This window comes from Giraffa tippelskirchi, chromosome 4 (assembly GCF_054371585.1).
Source record: "Giraffa tippelskirchi isolate mGirTip1 chromosome 4, T2T-mGirTip1v1.2.pri, whole genome shotgun sequence".
Lineage (NCBI taxonomy): Eukaryota > Metazoa > Chordata > Mammalia > Artiodactyla > Giraffidae > Giraffa > Giraffa tippelskirchi.
In genome coordinates this window covers 40,970,139-40,997,366 of record NC_137278.1, presented here as the reverse complement: position 1 = coordinate 40,997,366, position 27,228 = coordinate 40,970,139, and the positions used below count along the sequence as shown (strand labels likewise).

At 40.0% G+C, this 27,228-nt stretch overlaps 1 protein-coding gene across 14 annotated transcripts in view; it reads left to right on the top strand.

Annotated features, from left to right (window-relative positions):
* Positions 1–27,228, top strand: part of LOC145544390 (uncharacterized) — a 475,872-nt gene that overhangs the window by 66,987 nt on the left and 381,657 nt on the right. For 11 of the 14 annotated variants that reach the window (XR_014081382.1, XR_014081389.1, XR_014081393.1 and 8 more), the window contains one exon: positions 588–681. The exons of 2 other annotated variants lie outside the window; for them this stretch is intronic. The gene's annotated coding sequence lies outside the window, so the exon portion shown is untranslated. Of the gene's footprint in view, positions 1–587; positions 682–24,283; positions 24,469–27,228 lie in introns of those variants that run through there. One more of the 14 variants, XR_014081388.1, reaches the window with a different exon arrangement.

Genomic DNA, 27,228 nt, shown 5'->3' with positions numbered 1-27,228 from the left:
TTATCAGTGTTGGAATCTGCAACTGAATGAAATGCCATCTGGGTGTTACACTGGAATAGTTGGCAATTTTTTGGTCATTATTTTGCCCTTACTGTGAACATGCCTTGAATATGATAATTTGAAGGATCACACATTACCAGAAATGGGTTAAATGTATATGAAATTATTAAAAAGAAAAACTGTGCAAACATCATTAGTTGGGAAAAAACCTTTGTAGTAAATGCATTCATTGAGCTCCAGATCTAAGCTTCATCATGTATTGCTATTCATTAGCTTAGAGGATTCTGCATTTCTGAGAGCTATCAGATGGAAAACTCTGGGCTGGCTTAGTACTGTTTGAAAATACAAGATCTTTGCAATTTTCATACTCTTGGTAAAATATAAACAGTTCTTCAAAGGGTTTAATGACAGGGACAAATTTAAAGAAACTTAATTTCAAATCAACAACTGATAATCATTAACACTGGAAGCCTAAACATGACGTAGGGTTGCTAATTTGCTAATAATTTCTTTATAAGCACATATAAATCATTAGTAGGAGATAAAGAGTGGGCTGAAATAAGTGATAAATTGAATTTATCTTGCAGTAAATACAGGAAATTCTGATGCTGGAGGAGCTCAGGTATGTGTCCAACAATAGGGATGAAGAACAAATAGATTTGATGAAGAAGGCTAATTCAAGTAAGTGGGATTATCTGTTTCAAGAATTGGAGAAAGGAAGGGTTGTGTGTGTGTGTGGATGTTTATTGAATGAATGATGATGAAGGGATGTGGACTGGGATTAGCTCAGGGGGACACCTGGATTTATGCTGATACTCTTTCTTATCTGCCACTTTTGGATGAGGGAAGGAACCTGAGTTGGGAGAGCTCTCCAGTCCTGAAAGGAGAGATGGGACCAAGTGGAGCATATGGAGCATACGAATCTCTCTATAGCATCTTCACAATTGTCAGTAATTACACGTTCCATCTCCTGATTGGTGGTTCCTGGGGGAGGGGGCATTGTTCCCTGCTGATGAAGTTTAATGTCAAGTGTAGACTGATTTGCTTTACCTTCAGGCCCTTTTTTCTCAATTTAGAGATGGCGGCTGTTTTTCTGTCAGACACAAGCTTCACTTAATGACTGTGTAGTTTATTACCCAGTAGGTCATATCCTGTATATTTTAAGAACAAACACCTCAGAGACTGTGCCTTGGTGGAAGGAGATGACATGTGTCACTGCTGTTATTTTCACTACAGCTTGGTGGAAAAACTAATTACCTTTTCATCTGGGCAAATTCAGAGGTCAGTTTACCACTAGTATATCACTACATGACAGGGAACACGGGTAATTAGGTGGGATGTGTAACCTGGATATTCCATGGATCTCATTACATCTTATTTAGAAAGGCTATAATTTGATTGGTGGAAAATTAAGGCATCTTCTCATGGGTCATTTTATCTTTCTGCAATAATAATTCTTGGCTTGATTAAAAATTGATCCGGTGTCTTCAAGTGAATTTATTATTGCTGCAATCTATCACCCCCAGACAGATAATCTGGTTCCCATCTTTATCTGATTTGAAAAATCTGTCACTTATTATGTGTTGTTTTTTTCAATCATTTAAATTGATAGCATTCTAGGAAAGCGTGTGCAACCCCAAGTTTCTTGTAGAAAAGCTTGCAGAGGGTGTGGGTGCATCCTCTTATGGTAAAGGATTGGATAATCTGTCAATTTTAATAAATCAATTTTGAGTCGGTCTATGGTAACATTTTCTCTATTAAAAATAATCAAGCCCCATTTTGAGGAATGAGAACAGTTGAAGGATAGTATGATGGCAGACTGTCTTTCCTCCTTTCTCTCTCTTGCTCCGGCTTCTTTTGTTGAACCAGAGGGCTTTATTAGTTCCTTTAAAGATTCCAAGACTGCAAAATGCAAACTCAAATTCTGGTGAGTCAACCAGAATATGTTTAATGACCTTCACGAAGTTACAGAACATCAGTCCACATGCAGGGGAAACATTTTGAGTTAACTTAGGCATTCAAGGAAACATATTAAATTTAATTATTCACATTTTATAGTTCTCTTAGCTCGTGAGTCCAATAGAAGATATAAAACTTACAATCATCAAATGTATTTTTGACCTTTACTTTAATAATAGTTGTTTAGTTGCTCAGTAGTGTCTGACTTTTTTGTGACCCCATGGACTGTAGCATGCCAGGCTCCTCTGTCCATGGGATTTCCCAGGCTAGAATACTGGAGTGGGTTGCCATTTCCTCCTGCAGGAGATCTTCCCAACCCCAGGATCAAATCCACGTCTCTGTGTCTCCTGCACTGCAGGCAGATTCTTTACTGCTGAGCCACTGGTGTGTGTGTGTGTGTGTGTTAGTTGCTCAGTCATGTCCGACTCTTTGTGACTCCATGGATTGTAGCCCTCCAGGCTCCTCTGTCCGTGGGATTTTCCAGGCAAGAATACTGAGGTTTAGGTATAGAGAGGTTATTTAATATCCTGAAGTCACATAGTTGGTAAGGGGTCCCACCAGGATTCAAATCCTGATGGTCTGCCTCAAGAGTAGGGTAATTATCACTACAAGTGTCCCCTCTCCCCTTCTTTTTGAAAGTTTGCCTTATGCCACTTTGCTTTTATAAAACACCTACGTTAGTACTATAATGAGACTGCTAGTCTTCGAATTAACTTTCTGAGGACAGATAGTAGGAAGCCTTTAGAGTAAGCTTAAAGCCAACAGTTTCAATAAAGCAATTAGTACATATTTATTAAAGGCTTCCCATAATTGAAGCAGCATTCTTAGGCAATTGGGAATACAAAAAATAATGACATGATTTTCACTAATAATATATAAGCAGAAAAATAAATAATAACAATAAAATGTAACAGTGCAGTGTCATCATGCAAGAATTTATTCCAAACTGCTAACACAGGGTTGGGGCTATAGAAATTCAGAGGAGAGCTGATAACTGGAGGTGCAGCAACCCTGGAATAATTCATGGGAGAGGAGGGTTATGCATTGAGTCTTGAAGAACAATCTAGAATCTAGAGCGAGAGAGCAGAAATAGTTTTCTTGATAGGGAGAATAAAGTGAGAAAAGCACAGAAATGGGAAGGAATCAGATGATTTGGGGAACACATGCCTAGAAAAGAGAAGGGATTGTGGGAGGACAGAGAAAAAGCTGGTAGATCGTTTGGGGCCAGATGTGGAAACCTTGTGCACTAAGGTCTGGAGAGTGGAATTTGTCTAAGGGGCCAGAGTAAGCTGGATGCTTACACTGAAAGCTCTGGTGCAAAAGGGGATTGTGAGCAAAGCAGACCTTCGGTGGGTGGGTTGAATGTAGGAAAACTGTAAGTTAGAGAATAGGTGATGTCAGAGAGCTGCTTGCTGACCCACTACAAGAGGCAGACAGTTTTGGCCCTGGAGAAGGGTGGCATGAAGATCTTCAAAAACATCTAACTGAAGCTGTTGTGATGTGGTCTCAGGACTAGAGCCTATGAAACCACTATTCCTCACTAACCCCCCAACCCGTCTCCCATGTTCTGCCTCAGCTCCCCATGTCCACTCAGTCTCATGTTCCCTGTGTTGAACAAATGCAGCCCGATTTGCTGTCCTGTTCTGATTGCTCCCTCAGCTCAGTTGTTCCTGGTTCTCCACTCTCCCAGCCTGATTTTAGCCTCATGACTTGGCATTCCTCTTCTGGCCATTTCTGTGGCTGCCTCCCACTTATATACTTCTCTGGTTTATTGCAACTCATGACTCTGCCCTGGTGGCCTCCCCTGCCTTCCGTCCTCACCAGCTCAGCCTGAGCCATGGAGACCAGTTAGGAGGGAACTGCCATAAAAATAGGTCATAGAGTGTCAGTAGCTGACAATAGGGGTTGACAATTGGGCTTTAGACGAAGAGACAGTTACAACAGTATGTAAGAAGGTTTTTCTCTTCTTTTAGAAAGTTTTGCTTAAAATTAAGTCACTTTTAGGATCTTAGATCTTAGGATCTTTATTTCTTGGGGTTCTAAAATCACTGCAGATGGTGAATGCAGCCGTGAAATTAAAAGACGCTCCTTGGAAGAAAAGTTATGACCAACCTAGACAGCATATTAAAAAGCAGAGACATTACTTTGCCAACATAGGTCCGTCTAGTCAAGGCTATGGTTTTTCCAGTAGTCATGTATGGATGTGAGAGCTGGACCATAAAGAAAGCTGAGCGCCGAAGAATTGATGCTTTTGAACTGTGGTGTTGGAGAAGACTCTTGAGAGTCCCTTGGACTGCAAGGAGATCCAGCCAGTCAATCCTAAAGGAAATCAGTCCTGAATATTCATTGGAAGGACTGATGTTGAAGCTGAAACTCCTCCAATCCTTTGGCCACCTGATGCGAAGAACTGACTCATTTGAAAAGACCCTGATACTGGGCAGTCATGAATGTGGAGGAGAAGGGGATGACAGAGGATGAGATGGTTGGATGGCATCACCGACTCAATGGACATGAGTTTGAGTAAATTCCAGGAGTTGGTGATGGGCAAGGAGGCCTGGTGTGGTGCAGTCCATGGGGTCGCAAAGGGTCAGACACGACTGAGTGACTGAACTGAACTGAACTGAGGATCTTAGATTTCTAGAGATCTCTTTTAGGATTAATGTGTATTTTAATCTGATTTATAGCTTTTATTTATAGCAAGAAGTGGGAAGCAAGAGGGCCAGCAAGCAGGGAGATGAGTAAACTGTATTATTAAGTCTGAATAAAGACCACCTGGGCTCCCCTGGTGGCTCAAACAGTAAAGAATCTGCCTTCAATATGGGAGATGCAAGTTTGATCCCTGGGTCAGGAAGATCCCCTGGTGTAGGAAATGACAACCCACTCCAGTATTCCTGCCTGAGAATCTCATGGACAGAGGAGCCTGGCGGGCTATAGTCCATGGGGTTGCAAAGAGTCGGACACGACTGAGCAACTAACACACACACACTATAGCTTTTATTTAAAAAATGTGAAATAGGTTTTATTCATTGATAATCATTTGACAAGTTTTTTTATTGAGAGCCTAGATTCCAATAGTGTAATTTCTACATCTTTTACTTCTGGACAACTGAAAAAAATAACAAAACAAACCATTAAGTTTTAAAGTATCTTATAGTTTACATAGTGTTTTCACTCATCCTGAGGATAACTGTGTTGAAAGGTTCTGTTAATCTACTTTTTCAGGGGAAGATAATGAAGTTTGTAGAGGCACTCACCCACATTCCCACCAATTTGTAGATGGTGAGATTTGAAATTTGAATCCAGGCTTTCTGACTCTAAGAACATAGTTTTTCCACACGGATTCAGTTGCTTATAAAATGTCATTGTCCAGGAGAAGTGGCTGTGGGCTCTTCCAGGCCTAGATTGTGCTGGTGATGAGCCAAGGCCATCTTATTGGTGAGTTGAGAAGGGCAGGGGCAGTGGGCCTGGAAAAGGCAAGCTGCACCATGTGGGCTAACAAGCTCAAGGCTGGCCTTAATAGGAATGTCCAGAGAATGTAGCAAACTTGATGTTGGTTGGGTTAGGCTCTTGGTGTGGGTGGCTTCAGTAACAAACATGTGGAAGATAACCGTGTTGAGATTTGGAGAGGGCTGCTTTTGGGTGAGTATGTGGTTGTCTTGGAGTCCAGGATGGCTGAGCTAACTCCAGCCTCACTAACTAGTCAGGCAGGGCTCTGACATTGCTGTTGGACATGGGGACACTGGCTCAAGCAGAGAGCAGAGGTGAGAAGGTGATTGAAGGGCTTCAGGGCTGGCCAGTGGGCAGGGCCAGGGGAGGCCAAGGTCCTAGTTATCGGCTGAACCTCCTTTTTTTTTTTTTTTTTTACTGTAGTGTTCATCAGTCAGGGACCCACATTTACCATGTTTGGGTTTTGAGATTATTCCTTCTTGTATACTGCAGTTACTGTTTTTGGTTCTATGGCCGTCCTGGCAAGTGGCTTAGCTGATGACCTGATATTTTTACTAGGCTCTGAGCTCTGCAGAGAACCCTGAGTGTTATGGGTTGGGATGTTAAGAACTGGGTTCTGGAGCCTCCAAAGAGTCCCACCAAGGACACTGCTAGTGGATTTCTTCCCTTCCTGTTCATTTTTTATCTGATCCTTTAGTGAGCCCAAAGTCACAGAGAAAATGCTGTTGGCCTAATTGTGTGAGAGCCCCTTAATATGACCACAGTAATATTTTCCACATGTTTATTGCTTTGTATGTTTCAAATCACTTCCATACCAATTATTATATGGAATGGTTTTAAAATCCCTGTTAGATAGATTGGAGAGAATTTTTGTTTTCATTTCATAATGGGGAAACTGAGGCTCAAAGACCATAAAACAGGAAGGTAGCAGATGTAAGTCTCTCTGGAGACCTCCTAACTTGTGGTCACGTGTCCTGTCTAACACATGTGCTCTTTTTTGGGTTCTCCATTGGGTGAGCTGGGGTGGTGAGGGAGGCCTACTCATGTCATTTTATCTTAGTTTTTCAATAACGCTGAAGATGAGGGCGATGATGACAAATCACTTGTAAGATGTGCCCATTCAGAAGTCTCTCATGTAGTTTCCGGCATTTCAACAGAATTCATTAAAAACCAACCTGAACCCCAGGTGACCTAAGGTCTTCCAATACACTAGCCATTCATCTAAGGAAACAGAACTATATTACTTGTACCTGAAAGAAAGCCTTTTGCAAAACAAAGAGTGTATACATACTCTCACCTGAACCCGGCAGTTACATTCAACAGTGGCGGTTATTATAAATGGCTATATTCCTACAGCAACCCTGGAGAAAGAATGAAAGAAAATTGTGCAACCAGTTTAATGAGGTGTGTGTGTAAGAGGGATGGTTAGCAATTTGTCTTTAACAATCTTGTTACACGGCATGAGGCTCTGAGGGGAAAGAGAGAGAAAGAAAGAGATCCGGAGTCATTGCTATATTTTCTAACAATCCTCAAGAGAAAGGAGATAAAGACCAAGAGAATTCACTGAGCAAATGTTTTCTCTCTGGCAACAAATGCAGGCTCCGTGCTTACAGACTCACCAGGCAATATGAACCGAGAAGGGTTATAAATCTGGATTTAACAAAGGTTTCACCCCAGTGGTAATAGAGTTAGAGGGTGAAAGGTTACATCTTGTTCAACCTTCTCAGGAATCATTTTCTATAATGCTGGAGAGTAATTTTGTGGCATTTCTGGAAGCTCAACTGAATGAAAAGAAATCTCATTTGGTACTTAAATCACTGTTACCAAAGTGGGTACTTAGAAAACCACCCAAGTATTCAGGAAAGTTCAAATGAAAGGGCAGAAAACCATTTTAATTGCAACATCTAGTTCCTCCAGACATGTGGGTACTCATGTTCCCAGCAGTGTGACATCGTATGGAGGGCTGTTTAATTGGGCTCTTCTGAAAGGAGACCTCCCTTTAATAGGTCCACATCTTGAGCTCGTATTTAGAAGGCCTTCTCTAGCCCAAGAGCTTCCCTGGTGCATTTTCCTCTGCCTCTTCAGTAGCATTTCAGTTCAGTTCAGTTCAGTCACTCAGTCGTGTCCAACTCTTTGTGACCCCATGGACTGCAGCAATCCAGGCTTCCCTGTCCATCACCAATTCCCGGAGCCTACTCAAACTCATGTCAATCGAGTCGGTGATGCCATCCAACCATCTCATCCTCTGTCGTCCCCTTCTCCTCCCACTTCAATCTTTCCCAACATCAGGGTCTTTCCCAATGAGTTGGTTCTTTGCATCAGGTGGCCAAAGTATTGGAGTTTCACCTTCAGCATCAGTCCTTCCAATGAATATTCAGGACTGATTTCCTTTAGGATGGACTGGTTGGATCTCCTTGCAGTCCAAGGGACTCTCAAAAGTCTTCTCCAACACCACAGTTAAAAAACATCAACTCTTTGGCGCTCAGCTTTCTTTGTAGTCCAACTCTCACATCCATACATGACTATTGGAAAAACTATGGCTTTGACTAGACGGACCTATGTTGGCGAAGTAATGTCTCTGCTTTTTAATATGCTGTTCAAGTTGGTCATAGCTTTTCTTCCAAGGAGCAGGTGACTTTTAATTTCATGGCTGCAGTCACCATCTGCAGTGATTTTGGAGCCCCCCAAAATAAAGTCTCTCACTGTTTCCATTGTTTCCCCATCTATTTGCCATGAAGTGATGGGACCGGATGCCATGATCTTAGTTTTCTGAATGTTGAGCTTTAAGCCAACTTTTTCACTTTCATCAAAAGGCTCTTTAGTTCTTCTTCTCTTTCTGCCATAAAGGTGGTGTCATCTGTGTATTGAAGTTATTGATATTTCTCCTGGCAATCTTGATTCCAGCTTGTGCTTCATTCAGCCTGGCATTTCACGTGATGTATTCTGCATATAAGTTAAATAAGCAGGGTGACAATATACAGCCTTGACATACTCCTTTTCCTATTTGGAACCAGTCTGTTGTTCCATGTCCAGTTCTAACTGTTGCTTCTTGACCTGTATACAGATTTCTCAGGAGGCAGATCAGGTGGTGTGGTATTCCCATCTCTTTCAGAATTTTCCACAATTTATTGTGATCCTCGCAGTCAAAGGCGAAAGTAGATGTTTTTCTGGAACTCTCTTTTTTGATGATCCAGCGGATGTTGGCAATTTGATCTCTGGTTCCTCTGCCTTTTCTAAATCCAGCTTGAACATCTAGAAGTTCATGGTTCACGTACTGTTGAAGCCTGGCTTGGAGACTTTTGAGCATTACTTTGCTAGCATGTGAGATGAGTACAACTGTGCAGTAGTTTCAACATTCTTTGGCATTGCCTTTCTTTGGGATTGGAATGAAAACTGATCTTTTCCAGTCCTGTGGCCACTGCTGAGTTTTCCAGATTTACTGGCATATTAAGTGCAGCATTTTCACAGCATCATCTTTTAGGATGTGAAATAGCTCAACTGGAATTTCATCACCTCCACTGGCTTTGTTTGTAGTGATACTTCCTAAGGCACACTTGACTTCACATTTAAGAATGTCTGGCTGTAGGTGAGTGATCACACCATTGTGGTTATCTAGGTCATGAAGATCTTTTCTGTATAGTTCTTCTGTGTATTCTTGCCATCTCTTCTTAATATCTTCTGCTTCTGTTAGGTTCCTACCATTTCTCTCCTTTATTGTGCTCATGTTTGCATGAAATGTTCCCTTGGTATCTCTAATTTTCTTGAAAAGATTTCTAGTCTTTCCCATTCTGTTGTTTCCTCTATTTCTTTGCATTGATCGCTGAGGAAGGCTTTCTTATTTCTCCTTGCTATTCTTTGGAACTCTGCATACAAATGAGTATATCTTTCCTTTTCTCCTTTGCCTTTAGCTTCTCTTCTTTTCTCAGCTATTTGTAGGGCGTCCTCAGACAACTATTTGACTTCAATCAGTCATTAATTTAGTTAATTCAGAAACTAACCGATTATGTATTGAGCAACCACTATGTTCCTGGCCTTTATTCTAGACTCAGAAGGGTTTAGGAAGATGTTTACAACACAGTCTTCATTAGTCCAGACTCTGGTTTCCAGTGAGAGGAAGACATCCAGTGGAATCTTCCAGGAGGTAATTTGGGGACTTCATAATCATCATCACTTTCACAGGGCAAATCTAATATTAATAATACAGCCATAATTCATGAAAGTCAAGACACCATCTATTGTAAAAAGTAGTAGCATTTTATGTACAACTTGCATAAAGAAAAAGTATCCAAGGTAGGAAGTTTAACAGGTGACCCCTACAAAAAGGCAGGATACCAAAGAGCTACTCACTCAGTGAAAGGGTAAATGAAAATTCTCTAGAAGGGTCACCCAGAAAACCTGAATGTTCAGCTTTGGGCCTCTGCAGAGGGAATAAAACCAAAATCTCTCTGAGAATTTGAGCTACAAGTACTGGTGGTGTAGCCCAAATTAGAGAAATTAATTATCAGTAAGCTCAGATAGGGCTTCCCAGGTGATGCAGTGGTAAAGAATCTGCCTGCCAGTGAAGGAGATGCAAGAGATGTGGGTTCTATCCCTGGGTTGGGAAGATCACCTAGAGAAGGAAATGGCAACCCACTCCAGTATTCTTGCCTGGAGAATCCCATGGACAGGGGAGCCTGGTGTGCTACAGTCCATGGAGTTGCAAACAGTCAGATTCGACGAGTGACTGAGCCTGCCTGTCCGCAGGCTCAGATAACTCTCATTGACAGGAAGAAACATGTATCTTCTGTGGAAGAATTCAGCTTTAATTGAAGCCCAGGGATTGTGTGACCCCCTTGATTATATGACACATTCTGATTTCAGGAATGTTACAATCTGAGAATAATGTGCATCTAAGAATTGCTGAAGAAAAGTAATACTTAACGATTTTCACGACTAACATATTTTTTGGCTTTATTGTGAACAGTGGAATGTTTCTCAGTCTTTTTAAAGTGTGACTAAAACCATCTTAAAAATCTTCGTATTTTTATTGAGCTGTAATAAACAAGATCGCTGCGCATGTTCATTTCCCAGAAAGTTCCATAGTCTCTTTCCTTATCAAATTACCCGGAAAAGATTCTCCAGTAGAGAAATGAGAGGACCTTAAAGAAATCCAATTCCAGTGGGCTTAAGGGAAACACATAGCTTGTGTACTCCTAGAGGGTCAGGGGTTAGGTCTAGCTAGATCCAGTGACTTGGCTGTTCTCATCAGGACCTGGAGCTGCTCATCCCTTGGTTCTTCCTTCTCCAGGCTGGATTCAGACTCCGGCTCCACATGGTGCTCCCAGCACGTTCAGGCTTACATCGTTTTCCTTGTTGGCAATCTCAGTGGCAATGCATCCTCTTCTTTCCATGCCATCACACATCTCAGAACTGAGCCCCATAGGTTGGTTGGATCATGTATATATATCCCTGGGGCAGGATAAAGGTTTTGGCCACCCCCAAGCCACAGTGACGGAGTGGAGGAGGGAGGATTGTCAGCAATGCAGTTACCAGGTCAAGGGGACTTGGGGGCTAGTCAAGATGGAAGTCATCATTTGTGGGCTGGAAAAACAGCTGTGCACTCCATAACCTCCCTGTCCTGGAGGAAGCACAGTCTATTTGTGGGCATACCTATGATTATATAAGTGACAATTCAAGATGTAAAGGAAAATTCAGGGCAGCTAGGTGAGAGACCTGACCAAATTACCTGAGACAAGCACCAGAAGAGGTACAAGTTGTAAGAGCTCGAAGGAGGAAGAAATGATGGGATTTGAGTAACTGGGAACATTTTATAGAAGAATTTGGGAAGATGGTGAAAGATAAAGGAAGAGAGAAGCAGGTGGGAAAGAACGAAAACAATGGCTTGGGGAGGAGTAAAAGCAAGGAAATGGGTGTTATCCTAATTCTGGAAAATTGATCGACTTTCTATGTGCCTTGGATTCTACAGACTTGTCAGCTGGTGCCCAAAACCCACTATTTTTATTGAGGACATACTCTCTAATTAACATGAAAACTTCCTCAGGATGAAAACTACTGGGCTGAAACAATTCTTGCATCCAATTCTGATCCCACCACACCAGCCGTGTATTTGGTGAGGCATTTAACTTCTCCCGGCCTCGGCTGCCTCATCTGAACATGGCAATGATTGACCAGCCACATCTGTCTCACAGTACCGTGGTGAGGATCTAGAGGAGCTTTGTGAAGGCATTTTGAATAAACACAGAAGTCTGATACAATGCAAAGTATTATCTATGGCATTCACTCTGTGGCTGGTCTCATTTAAATCTTGTGCCCTGCTCAATTCACCTTTAACTTCTACTAGACCTGTTCTGTAGATTGTAAAAATAAACAGTGAATTTATGTGGGTTACTAGAAATATGAAAACGGGGAATGGAAACCTCTGATTCATGAATTAACCAGTCTGTCCCTGAGCCAGTGTATCTAAGGTGGGAAGTGTATTTCTAGGTTGTAGAAAACTCCCTTCCTCTCTCCTTTCCTCCTGTTCATTTATCCATTCATTTAATATTTGTTACATTGGACACATTATTTAATAAGGAAAATGCAGCTAAAGGAAATTGGCTTAGGAATGCATTGTATATTATTGTTAAATAATTTGTCTTTGAAGACTGAGAACACAACACAGAGCATTATCTTGTTGTTACAGTTGATGAAGAGTCTTGACGGACTTAAAGAGTACCATTATAAGCAGTCATTATTGTATAGGATTGGCCAAAAAGTTCGTGTGGGTCCTTCCATTACGGAAAACCCAAACAAACTTTTTGGCTAACCCAGTACTACAGATATATGGATGTACTAGTTAACAGAGTAGTGGTAAGTTTGAGGGCAAGAAAACTCGCTTTCATTGTTTTTTTTAAAAAAAAAATGTCTTACCAGAAAAAATGGCTTCCCCGAATCTGAGAATTTTCATGTAGGGTCCCCATTGGATTTCAGGTATTTAACTTCTCTATAGTCTTCCTTAGATATAATATAGTCTTTGGAGAAAGGATGAAGTTAAAAGATAAAAAAAAATTGCCTTGTTAAACTTTATTACCTACACATGGAATATTGATGGCCTAATAGCAAGAGGTCTTTTCTGTTTACCACAGCCTGTCATGATCAAGGAAATTCATTGGAAGACAAGTCTCCGTAGAAATTGTCAAAATATGGCAACTTCCAAATGAAATCTCTCCTTTTAGGGAAAAAGAGTGTTTAACTGGTCCCATATGTTTTCCAGGGGGGCATCTTTTCCCCCTGTTACTTCCCCCAGGCAGTTCTTCTTTTTTGTGATGAAAAGGAAAAAAACATGATTTTAGGGAGAGCCTAAATATTAAACATTCCTTTCCCTGATCCATCTTAGTGCAGTTGCATGTTGATATTAGGGGCATTTTTTTTTTTTTTTTGGTTATTTTTGTCACTTGGAATTTCTCCATTAATGGCGTCTCTGAAGACATTTTAGGAATAAATAATATCTTTTATCTAGTTGGAATATGCATGGGATTCCCATCAAATCTGTCCTCATGTGACTCTGAGCAGACACCCAGTAAGAGTTCCCCTTTCAAGTCTCTGTTAGGAATAAATACTTAGTTCTTCAGCAGTGCCTAGATGAAAACCTGATAGAGGATGCTTTGCTCTGAAAGCAGACTGTGGCCCAGCTGTTCTGTGGTTTATGAATTTTTTAGCGAGGCTGGGGCTGGTGGTTGAGCCAGCATTGGCTGAGTTTGGGCATACACTGGGGGTTTGATTATTTCAAGCAGGGGTTAGAAAAACCTGGCAGTGTTTTCTGGGCTTCCCCTCTGAGTTTTGGAGATTTGTTCAATTTTTGTTCAAAGCTAAGCTCAGAAAATGGAAAATGCGAGAAGCCAACTGAATCTAGAAACTTGCGAGCTGGGCGGTCCTGGGCAGTGTTTCTGTGAGCTGAGTGGGAAGGGGGCCATGTGGGGCCCAGTTCAGCACCCTCCAGAAGGACACAGCTCTCTCAAGAGGGATGCTGCCGAGTGTGGCTCTCTTACAACCTTCTACCCAGTGGAAAACCAGTATTTGGGGTCCTATACCAAGTAAAGGCTGCCTTTCTCTGTCAGATCCCATTGTAGGTATGCTGAGGGGGAGGAGCAGGGAGAATCTGAATTTGAGCCATGGTGGGAGAGAGCCAGATCCCGGTAGTGAGAGACGAGCACCTCAAAAACCTGAGGTTACCCAAAAAGTCTTTAGTGCGGCTTTTCCTTTTCTGTATTTTATCTCCACAGCAAGGCCTCTGAGGGCCAGAGGCCATGTTTTTATAAATTGTCTAAGTTTATTCAGTCTAAGTGAGTTTTGACTTTGAGGGGAGGGAAAATACCTATTGGCTAGAGGTTCCCTGATCATGGGGAAGCCAAGCTAGGACCTGGGAATTCAGTTAAATCCTTTCCACCTGGAGGCTCTGACACTGGAGTCTCTGTAGAACAAAATAAAGTGAATGTAACCTTTGCTTCAGTCCACTGAGGATTAGGGAAATAATTGATCTGTTTGACCAGGTAGATACTCGTAATACATCATCCTCTATTAAGTGACTCCTCAGGCCTAAGTCCACTTAATCCTGGGTGTCAGAGAATTCCACTCTTGTCTGGGGGAGATTTAACACACGATGATGTCCAGAGCCCACACTGGACCAAGTGAATTTTGGATCTTGGGGGCTGGACATTGACTGCAGAATTCTCCAGGTGAATCTCATAAGCAGAGTTAATAAATAAGTCTTGGTCTGTGCTATTTAGGTCAGCCAGATACTGCAGTAGCCAAGTCTTCATTTTGCTTCGAGAGGCCAGGGTGCAGCTTGTAGAGATGGGGTTGGTGTACTGTGCTAAGTTGCTTCAGTTGTGTCTGACTCTGTGTGACCCCATGGACTATAGCCAACCAGGCTCCTCTGTCCATGGGATTTTCCAGGCAAGAATACTAGATTGGGTTGCTGTGCCCTGCCCCAGGGGATCTTCCCTACCTAGGAATTGAACCCATGTCTCTTACATCTCCTATATTGACAGGTGGGCTCTTTACCTCTAGCGCCACCTGGGAAGCCCTTTTATTAATGATACTCTTTTTCATTAATAATACTCTTTTATTAATACTTGGCTGGTCAGGAAAGGCCTTGATGATAAGGTGCTTCTTGAACATGGACATGAAGTAAGTGGGGCTGAGGATATTCTAGGCTGCTTTGTACCCTACAAAGAAGGCTGGTTTCTGATGAAGACTGTGGGGGAGTGAGAGATGAGGGAAGGCATAATGGCCTTTATGTTGCTACTAGTTCAGGTAGAATTAGGCCGTTCCCTTTAATGCCTCATCAGTAAGGAAGGAACATACTAGTTAGAAATTACCCATTGGTTAAAAATAGCCTGACTGTTATAGCATTTGTTAACTGAATTAATATGAAATTAGAATTAAAGTTTGGTATAAACATGGTGAAATTTCATAGGATCCAGCAGATAGAAATGTTTAAGAAGACAAGAAAAGAAATTGAGAGGGGGAAAAAAAAAACAGGGTTGCTGGTAGAGAAAGGGCAGTGTGGTTCCTTGTTTGCTTGGCTTTGATCTGTATCTAATAGAAGCCCAGGGAAGGAGCCCATAGGCAGACCACAGCTATGCTTTTAAAGATGACCAGTGGCACTGATGTACCCCAAGTGTGACTGCTTCGTCGCCCCACGCCTAATTAGGTAAGCAAGGCGCTCATGGTGGAGATTATTTCATTTATTAGGTTCAAATGAAACCTGTGGGAATTGGTAAGACGTGATCTTAAATTAACATACTTCCTGCAGCACCTGCGATGCGGTATTATCAGAATTAATTAAACAGTCTGAAATCGCAGGCGTGGTGTCAGGCAGGGATAACCAGATGCCTGAGAGCCTGCATGCCCAGGCTGGGGTCTCCAAACGCTCTAGAGTGTCTTTCTCTCTCACTCTCCCCACATCCTGACGGATCTTGTCGCGGAGCCTTTGAAGCTTCTGTAGATGTGGTGGGGGATTCTATGGGGATGCATATAAACAAGTAAACCAATGTTGCTCAAATTTTAATTCTTTTCTGAGTGTTGCCCGGGACGCGAATGATTTTCTGAAGGGGTAGACAGAAAGCCTCAGAGAGCTGGCTTTGTTTTTCTCTCCTCTGAGGCTTCGATCAGTTTTAAGTTGTTTGGTGGAACAATAGGAGTCCATCTTTTTAAGTATTTCTCCCCCATCTGCTTGCACAAGACAGTTACCCAGATGAAATACATGTGTGGCAACATAGAGTAGAATGCTGTGTGTGCCCACATGTGTGTGTGAACTTGGGTGTGGTACTTTTCTGGAGGCCATGCCAGTTAGTAACATGTATGTTTGAACTGATCAATAAAATTTGTTATTAAGGTTCTTTTGATTTGTAAGCCCTGTTTTCACAACATGGGCAGTGGCCTGAGGGTTGCCTGGCTTTGTGGCTAAAATATAAATTTCATCATGTGTAGGCCTTTGTTATGAAAGCAGTTTCTATACCTAGTGAGTCTGATGCATTTTAGCAAGCAAGGAAAGAGCTGGGCTAAAAGTTGAATCCCTTTAGACAAGGGGGTGGTGTGCAGGGAGGGATGGCTTTAGAAGCCCAGTTCAGTTTTTTTAGATACACCCAGGAGCAGAGGGAAGTTGCCCTCTGCCAATTAGTGGGCAGAAGCATTGTGGGCAGATAAGTGACATCTAACAAACAAACAAAAATAACTACTTCCTGTACCATATTGACATATTTTCCCCTTAACATCTTTGAAAAGATATTCCTTCTTAAAGACTCAACTTTCTTCCTCTCTCTCCTTAAACCTCATCCATACTACTAAGGTGGCTGTTTTCTCTTTGTGTTGTACTTAGTTGTATATACCACTGTCTCCTTCATTGGGTTGTAATCTCCTTGGATATCATGTTTTATTCAGGCTTGAAATTCTTGCATTGAATTTGGGACAGTTTTTGGATTCATTTGTTTGATGAGGGCTAAGTCACGTTTTCCAAAAAGGAAAGTAGTTGAAGGAGGAAAAACGGGTCAGAAAGGAAAAAGGCAGTTTATTCAAAGTTGCTGCCTAGCTGGGAATGGAACAGAGGGGCACACCCAGGTCTTTTGGCTCTTTTCACTCTACCCTGCTGCAAAGAAATACCCAAAACCATAGCATACTGAGAGCTTTTGGGGGAGTATTGCAGTCTTCTTAATCGGTTGGCTCATAGAATATTTTAGGACAAGTCACTTTATCTGTGAAAAACTGAGAAAGACTTAATGATGAACATGGAGTTCATTTTTGTTTTCTATGTAGTTTTGTCTACCAAAGGGCATTGGAGGTGATATATTTGCCCATTGTATTTTCTTAAGCTATTCTTCATAGAGCCACTTCTCATAGCCCCCATCTACTTAGAGAGTGTCTCTAGGACAATGTCTGAAGTGAAGTGAAGTGCAAGTCACGCAGCTGTGTTCGATTCTTTGTGACCGCATGGTCTATACAGTCCATGGAATTCTCTAGGCCAAAATACTGGAGTGGGTAGCCTTTCCCTTCTCCAGGGGATCTTCCCAACCCAGGGAACAAACCCAGGTCTCCCACATTGCAGGCAGATTCTTTACCAGCTGAGCCACAAAGGAAGCCCAAGAATACTGGAATAGGTAGCCTATCCCTTCTCCAGCAGATCTTCCCGACCCAGAAATTGAACCGGGGTCTCCTGCATTGAAGGTGGATTCTTTACCAACTAAGCTATCAGGGGAAGCCCTGATAATGTCTACATATTATCTAATTCTTTCTTTTCTCTTCCTTCAAAAATGAACCAGCCTGGAGCCCATTCCTTGAGGGTCCCACCTTCTGATGATGAAATCTTCATGCCCTTCTTGTTCCACAGATGTGTTCATAAACAGTCAGTTCTCAGGATTGCTGGTCTCTGAGTGCTATGGTGTCATCTGCATATCTGAGGTTATTGATATTTCTCCCGGCAATCTTGATTCCAGCTTGTGTTTCTTCCAGCCCAGCGTTTCTCATGATGTACTCTGCACAGAAGTTAAATAAGCAGGGTGACAATATACAGCCTTGACATACTCCTTTTCCTATTTGGAACCAGTCTGTTCCATGTCCAGTTCTAACTGTTGCTTCCTGACCTGCATACAGGTTTCTCAAGAGACAGGTCAGATGGTCTGGTATTCCCATCTCTTTCAGAATTTTCCACAGTTTATTGTGATCCACACAGTCAAAGGCTTTGGCATAGTCTATAAAGCAGAAATAGATGTTTTTCTGGAACTCTCTTGCTTTTTCGATGATCCAGCGGATATTGGCAATTTGATCTCTGGTTCCCTTATGGCAGAAAGTGAAGAAGAACTAAAGAGTCTCTTGATGAAGGTGAAAGAGGAGAGTGAAAAAGTTGGCTTAAAGCTCAACGTTCAGAAAACTAAGATCATGGCATCTGGTCCCATCACTTCATGGGAAATAGATGGGGAAATAGTGGAAACAGTGTCAGACTTGATTTTTTTGGGCTCCAAAATCACTGCTGATGGTGATTGCAGCCATGAAATTAAAAGACGCTTACTCCTTGGAAGGAAGGTTATGGCCAACCTAGATAGCATATTTAAAAGCAGAGACATTACTTTGCCAACAAAAGTACGTCTAGTCAAGGCTATGGTTTTTCCAGTGGTCATGTATGGATGTGAGAGTTGGACGGTGAAGAAAGCTGAGAGCCGAAGAATTGATGCTTTTGAACTGTGGTGTTGGAGAAGACTCTTGAGAGTCCCTTGGACTGCAAGGAGATCCAATCAATCCATCCTAAAAGAGATCAATCCTGGGTGTTCATTGGAAGGTCTGATGTTGAAGCTGAAACTCCAATACTTTGGCCACCTCATGCGAAGGGTTGACTCATTGGAAAAGACCCTAATGCTGGGTAGGATTGGGGGCGGGAGGAGAAGGGGATGACAGAGGATGAGATGGTTGGATGGCATCACCGACTCAATGGACATGGGTTTGGGTAGACTCCGGGAGTTGGTGATGGACAGAGAGGCCTGGCGTGCTGCAATTCATGGGGTCGCAAAGAGTCGGACACGACTGAGCGACTGAACTGAACTGGACTGAGTGCTATGGGCTTGGATGGGGCCCCTCAGGCTCAGGCTCCAGAATTCTTCTGGAGTCTTCTGAGCACAATTTTTAGGCACATTAATTTCCATCAGAGAAACTCTGGACCATCAGTGTTTGTGGTCCAGTTATTTTGACAAACTAACCCGAAGGTGGGAGTTGTTCTGTGAGCTAATAATAGAATTGTAGAATTAGAAGGTGACTTATCAATAGAAACTGTCTGTTCAACCTTTCTTTTACAGATGTAGAAACTGAGCTCCAGAGATGAATGTCACATAGTATGGGGCAGGGCCAGGCCTGGAATTAGGCTTTCTGACTGTCAGCTCCTTGCTTTCTTTACTACACGTATCAAAGGCAACTTTTCATTCCTTTGTTTCTGTTTTCTGTCTTAGTTCATGATGGGGCCCCTGAACATCTCCCTTCTGTAAGGAAAAAAAGTCACTCCCCCCACAAAAGACAACATATACATGTAAATATTCATTTTATAAATACACATCTCAATTAAATATACATTTATTTTAAATACGTATGTTAATTATACGTTACATCAGATCACAATTAAGTCAACGGAAAGTGATGATTTGCATATAATCAAGCTGTGTATTAATCAGTTGTCAATCTTGAGTGCCATTTTTCTTCAGATGGCACCTTCCATGCAGCCATATCAGAGCCAGAGGTTTGAAGCAAGTGTTCAACCTGCACAGTTGAAAGTGTGTCTTGTCTTTGTGCTGCTCTGGGCTGATTTACTTTCTCTCTTCAGCCCCTTGGGGTCCCATCCTGAGTCCTTCAGGGAGTTCTGGATAATCCTACTTTTCTTTCATATGTGGCTTCTAGGAGGGAGACCTTCTCAAGAAGGAGAGACGTTTCTCTTTTCTTGGAGGCCGATGTCTCTGAAGTTTCTCACTTGTTCTAACAAGTGTCTAGGCAGTGTAGGTTGTTCGCTAGGTTACACATGCCCCAAAGGCGTCAGTTGTTATGGGGAGTACAGAAGAGATCCTGTTAATGTTTCAACTGGAGAGGACTATAACAAAATGATTTAACCCAAATCCCTCAGTAAAGAAAACCAAGGCCTAGAAATGTTAAGTGTCTTCCATTGGAATCCTACCCAACCTTGGAGGGCTTTGAATTTCTAGCCTTCTCATGAAGTCTTGGGCATTATTCTGCCCCTGAACCTGCTCCTCCCTTACCTGCAGCACTTAAAGAGTATCACCTGAGTGGGAAGGTTTGTCTGAGTATGTTCCCCTCAGTGGGTTGTTTTCTAATTCTTCTGGAACTGCCATAGTGCCTGGCATACAGTAGGCACTCAATATATATAAATATGAAGAGGTTGTCAACTGGGAGGCTGGAATTAATGTTGAAAATATATGGAAATGTCTCTCTATGGATATCATGGTTTAAAGCACCTAAGTGCCTTTGTCTCTCAGAAAACCAGAGAATTGTTTCTTGCAGAGGGCAGAGGGGACAAAGAGTAGACCTGTAGCTGTATCACTAACCTATATTCCTTCTTCATGCTGGGCCTGGTTCCAAAGGTAATTAATCAACAAGGACATTTTCTTTGTTCCCTTGTCCTTTGGTCTATGGTATGAAAAATGTTTTTTCAGCTAGAGGAATTGTGTTCACTTAGCATTCTCTCTGCATTTGGTCCCTGATATTGTTGTAAGATAGCAAGGTTTTTCATTTGATTTCTTGATTAATTAAAGTCATACATGTCCCAATTTTATGTTATTCTAGTGAAAATATCCCACTTCCGTGTGACTCTACTCTCGGGTGAAACCTTTTTCATTAAGGAACATTCATTTTTTTAAAGTATAGTTTAAAAACAATATCTTGTAAACATCTTGTAAAGCAACTCAGAAGATGATTTTAATCCGTTAAAGCAACACTTCATGTATCTGGACATCACTCCTTCTTGCCATATGGAAAATCAACAGCAAAAATGTATTGACTCTTTGAAATATGGACCAATCACCATATGCAGGGTACTAAACTAGGCAATATGATAGATCAGACAGGGGTTCTACCCTCAAGATCTTGTAGTCTACTGAGAAAACTGAAACTGAAAAATTTGTATTTATTCTTTTATTCAACACATCTTTATTGATACCTACTATGAGGGATACAACAGTGAATCAGCCTGCACGGGGCCTGGCCCTCATGTTCCTAGTGAATTATAAATGTGAAGCTGGGACTGCAGGCTAAGATGGCAAAGTAGGGTCATGCTGTGGCCCATCCTTATAATGATGATGTGTATACACTTAACCCTTATACATAAGCTATAAAAGACAAAACCAAAAAGACATAACTAATCTTAAAACAAGAAAACAATCTGTGGATCAAGTGATAGAACAGATCCCTAAATTAGTGTGTAGAGTTGAATGAAACTCATGCCTGTTGGCCTCCAGGCTGAGAAGCAACTAGTGTTGGCTGGGAGTTTGACTTCAACCAGGACTAAAGTGCTCAGTGGAAGCGTGGGGGTGGGGAGGTGGATCCAGGCTTACTGCTGGAAGCCAAAGGCAAGGGTGTGGTTCCCTTTACTCAAACACCTACGTGTGAAAGAAGGCTAAAAAAAACATGCTTCCAGCTGTCTTTAGGACTGCAGCTTAGGAAAGATAGAGGACCTAGAGCCTTGAGATCTTGAACTAAATCAGACTCCTTTTACAGTTCAGTTCAGTTGCTCAGTGGTGTCCAACTATTTGAGACTCTGTGAACTGTAGCACACCAGGCCTCCCTGTCCATCACCAACTCCTGGAGTTTACTCAAACTCATGTCCATTGAGTCGGTGATGCCATCCAACCATCTCATCCTCTGTCGTCCCCTTCTCCTCCTGCCCTCAATCTTTCCCAGACTCCTTTTGGACTGATATTTTTTGTCTTTAATGCCCCAAAATCACTAAGGGGTATGAGCCTCAAACTGATTTTGTCAAATCAGATTCTGAACTGTGGCTATAGAGAACCAGAATGCAGATAACACAGAAAGCAGTGAACACAGAGGAGGGGAGTAAAGACAAAGCAATTATGCTAAAATCCTCTCACTTAAAAACTCAAGAGCTAAACTTCAAACCACAATAAGAAACTGAAGGCTAGGGAAGGTAGAAACAAACCAACAATCAGAAAATTAATTTATTCAAATAAATTATTTTTATGCTGTAGCCAGTAAAACTCTCTAAAGAAATAATTTTAGAGAGCTTATGCTAATTAAGGATGAAATAATAGCCATAAAAAGAAAAAGATTTTACACAAGAATAGGCAGAAAATCCCACTGCTGGGCATACACACTGAGGATACCAGAATTGGAAGAGACACGTGTGCCCCAATGTTCATCACAGCACTATTTATAATAGCTAGGACATGGAAGCAACCTAGATGTCCATCAGCAGATGAATGGATAAGAAAGCTGTGGTACATATACACAATGGAATATTACTCAGCCATTAAAAAGAATACATTTGAATCAGTTCTAATGAGGTGGATGAAACTGGAGCCTATTGTACAGACTGAAGTAAGCCAGAAAGAAAAACACCAATACAGCGTACTAATGCATATATATATGGAATTTAGAAAGACGGTAACGATAACCCTGTATGTGAGACAGCAAAAGAGACACAGATGTATTGAACAGTCTTTTGGACTCTGTAGGAGAGGGTGAGGTTATATGTGAGCTTGGAATAAAAATCTAATGAAACAAAATTAATATTCAGTTGGGAGAAACCTAAAGTAAAGCTATACAAAATTGTCATAAATAGATGGGAAAAAGTATATATGCAAATACTAACAAAAGAAATACTGTCTAGAAATATTAATAAAAAGTAAAATTTGAGAAACACCAATAGGTGTAATCATAAACACTGCATGATAATAAAAGGAAAAATCCACCAAGAAGTCATAATGAAGATGACCTTGTATTACCTAGCAGAGAACATATGAAGCAAAATTTAACAGAATTATGAGATAAATTTGATAAATCTGCCATCTTGTAGGAAATGTTTACACATTTTATTATACATTTATCTCTTGAGTATATAATATTAACATGAATATAGAAAGGAATTTTGTTTATGTCCAACAGAGAACATGCATTATTTTCAAGTACATATCAAGCATGTACAAAAATTGATTTCTAAGGAAACCTTCAACAAATTTCAAGGAGTTAATATGATGTAAATCATGTTTTCTGACTTAAAATTAAATTAGAAATTACATAAATATGGTAAATATAGCAACAAACTCCTTAACATCTCCTGTTTCAGAGCAGCAATTATAATGCCAGCAATAATGTATATGAAGGACAAGGAAAGGACTATATGTGACAGTTGTAGGCCATAGTAATATTTGTATATAGAGATAAATTTAGAGCTTTCAATATGTGAGCCATCAAGGAGTGCTGAAAATATGTAATATAAAGTGATCAACTCTAAAAGCTCAATAAAGAACAAGAGTAAACTAAAAAAAAAAGAACAAGAGTGAAGTTAAAGTGAAGTTAAAGTCAGTGATATAATAAAGGTATGAGCAAGTTGATGAAATTAGAAATAAAAGAGATCATTATTCAGAGGGAAGACTCAAGCTCAGTGGTACTCACAAACCTTTGTCAAGCTTCTGGAAAAAAAAAAAGATAAAAAAATCATAAGATAATTAAAAGGTATTACTGTAGATGTAGTAAAATTTAAAGTAAGAGACTACTGTGAACAATTTATTGCAGTAGTAAATTATAGACTTAGAAAAATGAGTAATTTCTTAGAAAAATGTAAATGAAAATAATAAACCACATAGATCACTATCACAAATATCTCTTCTTAACTGGTACAAGGCCCAGATAGTGTCAGAGGTGGGTTTTTGCATAACTCTAAAGACTGGATGATCTTTTTTATCTTATATGAATATTTCAGAGGAGAATAAAAGAGGAAATGCTACTGAATGCATTTAGAGCTCATTGTTAGCCAAAAAGGACAAAGGCATAACAAGAAAAGAAAATTGTAGAAAGTAGACTATTTTTAAAATAATATAGAAGCATTTTTTTTTCAAATTGAATTTAACAATCTTTAAAAAGGATCATACATTGTAACTAGTAAGGTTTATCTTTGGTTTGAAAATAATCATCAGAGAATCTATTAATGTAACATATTCTCTTATCAGATAAAAAGAGAAATGCCATCTAGTCTGTTCCATAGATACAGATGACAGAGGACGAGATGGTTGGATGGCATCATCAACTTAATCGACATGAGTCTGAGCAAGCTCTGGGAGATGGTGAAGGACAGGGGAGCCTGGCGTGCTACAGTCCATGGGGTAGCAGAGAGTCAGACACGACTGAGTGACTGAGCAACAGTGATACAGAATTATTCAGTTAATTCAATATTCATTTATGACAATTCTAAGAAAATTAGGAAAAGAAAGAATCCTCCTTAACTTCATAAGGACTATCTTTAAAATCTCACAGTAAACTTAATGTCAATGGTAAAACATTAGAAATATCTCCATCAGAGTCAAGAGCAAGGCAGTGATGTCTGCTTTCTTTTTGTTAACCTTGGAGTCATAGCCAATGCAATAAAACAAGTAAAAGAAAATAAAAACTGAAAAAGAAAAAACAAAACTGTAATTTACAGGCATGTAATGGCATAGATTGAAAATTGAAGACAATATACAGACAATCTTTAGAAATAATAAGAGTTAAAGTTGTTGAATCACAGACAATACACAAAATCAAACGTGTTCCCAAATTCCATCCTTTCTTGAGCTTTCATAGAGCAAAGATACATATTTTAAGCAAATATGTTTAAAAGATTCTTTTAAATATATTTTAGAAGCAATGCAAGTGCTGTAAACTTGAAGACGTCTTTGAGTCAGTCCTGGAGTAAAGGGCAAAAGTCAAACTGTCAGAAGAAGTCTTTTATTATAGAAGTCGTCAAATAGTAGTACCAGTTACAGAGTATAATAAGAAAAAGCTCCTAGTCACAAAAGCAACATCACCAGTGAATTAAGAATAAATGTAAGTATATACGAATAAACAAAAATAGCTTTTAAGAAGAACTTTATCAGACATTATTAAAAGACTTGAATAAATATAGAATTATACTATGTTCCAAGGTGGGAAGGTTTAATAAAGATCTTAACTTATTCTGAATCTATAAATTGAAAGCTATTATAATAAAAATTCTGTCAGGATTTTTGATGGAACTTAATGTGCTCCTACATCTGTTAAAGATGATTTAAAAAAGAGAATAATGTGAAGTGTTGATGGTAATGGTTTAGTCACTAAGTTGTGTCTGACTCTTGTGATCCCATGGACTGTAGCCTGCCAGGCTGCTCTGTCCATGGGATTTCCCAGGCAAGAATACTGGAGTGGGTTGCCATTTCCTCCTCTGGGGAATCTTCCCAACCCAGGGATCGAATCTGCATCGTAGATGGTCTCTTGCACTGCGGGAGGATTCTTTATCTCTGAGCCACCAGGGAAACCCTCAAGTAGAGACACATGGCCTATCAAATATCATGAATTATTATAAGCTACAGTAATAAGTCAGTATGATATTTGTATTGGGACAAATAGATCAATAGAATAGAATAGAGAACTCAGAACAGATTGACACATAGATGACACTTGACATTTGACAGAAGTCATATTTCAAATCATTGAGGAAATATTCAGATAATGATGCCTGGGGCAAGTGGTTTTCTGCATTGTAAAAAGTAAAATTAAATCTTTTATTCTGTACACAAAAAAGTGAAAATTCTCAAAAATTTTGAAAGAAAGTGTTTGACAATATCTTTGTGGCTTTGAGGTTTAGAAGTGTCCCCTAAGGTGGACACGAAAAGCATGGTTTGACACATATATAACATGTATTATATGTGGACATATACACACGCATACATGTATATACCTGTGTGTGCATGTGTGTATACTTCTGAACAACAGTGAATGAATTGAAGAAATAAGCTTCAGACTGGAGGAAGGTATTTGCAATGCAGAAAGCTGATGAAGAATTTGAAGACTATGACAGCCTGGGCCTGAATCTTGGCTCCATCACTTACTAACTGTATATGAGCTTATGCAAATTACTTAACCTCTTTTGACTTCAATTTTTTCATTCTTAAATATAACAGTCTTACCTACTTGACAGGTTGTGGGGTTATTGTGAGGATTTAATCAGTTAATATGTGTAAAACCCTAAGACTAATGTCTTACATTTGGTAAGCACTCCCCAAATGTTACTTATTATTACTAATATTCAGGATATATAAAATTACTCTAAATTAGTGAGACTAACAGTCTAATAGAAAAGCCAGCAATGAATATGAAATAACAATAGAAGAATTCTGTATGGCAAATACACATTGTATGTATATAGGGCTTTTTATATAGCTATATAAAAAGTATATAAAAAGATGTATAAGTTTATACCCATCAGATTTACAAAAATCCAGAAGTCTGACATTGCAGGTGTGTGAAACTCTCATACACTGTTGGTGTGAGTGTAATGTTCAAAACTGCTGTCACCCTTTGAGAGAACAATTTGATGATATTTAGTTAGTCTGAAAATACCCAGAGCTTCCATTGCATCAAATGCATTATAGGAAAGCCCTTGAAAATGTGTACAAGGACATGTGGTAAGAACACTTACTGAAGTCTTGCTGGTAACAGTGAAGAATTGGAAGCAACTTAAGTATCCACTAAGATGGGAATAGATAAATACATTGTTGTGTATTCATATAAAAAATGAAATACAGAATGCTTCACTTAAGTATTGCTACATTTATCTCATGATAAATCTCAGTAATTAAAGATGGGTTTAATGGCTCAGATGGTAAAGAATTCGCCTGCAATGCAGGGGACCTGGGTTTGATCCTTGGGTTGGGAAGATCCCCTGGAGAAGAAAATGGCAACCGACTCCAGTGTTCTTCTCTTGAGAATTCCATGGTGGAATTCAGTGTAGCCTGGTGGACTACAGTCCATGGGGTTGCAAAGAGTCAGACACGACTGAGTGACTAACCTTTTTTCTTCTTTCTTTAAAAAAAGCAAGTTAAAGATAACATACATTTTAGATACTATTTGTGTAAAAATTTTAAACATGCAAAATAATATTATACATTATTTATGGATATATTCATAAGTTGTAAGAGGAAAACAAGCTTATGAGAATGATAAACACCAAGTTCAAGAAGTTGGCTTTCTCTGAGATGAGCAAGAAAGGAATGGATTAGGATGTGAGTACACAGGCAATTTGAAGTGTATCTGTAATTTATTATTTCTTTGAGTTTATATGAAAAAGTCTGAAACAAATATGGCAAAGTGTAAGCATTTATTCAAGTTGAGGGATGAGAAATATGCTATTGTTCTCTGAGTTTTCCTGTGTGTTTAAAATATTTCATAAAGTGAAAAAAAGAAAAAATTGAGATTCACACAAATATGTGTTTATACATGCACATTTATTTTTGAAGATCCTCTATTTTAAAATTTATAGCATAATAACTAATGCATAAATGACACAAACAGGTATGTTAGAGTTTAGTTCTCTACACTAACAGTATGTTCAGCTCATATGTGACTTTACATGACACAGAATGAAGTTAACAACTAAGCTGTTAAAGCATTTTTCCTTACTTTGAGTCATTAATTTTTTAGGTACAATTAGTGAATCTTACTACTCATGTTGATCACAAACTGAAAGATGAAACTAAGCCAGCCATATGTCCTTTTGTTGTCTCTCGAGGTAACTTGAACAAGATATTATAAACTTGCATGCAGCATTTA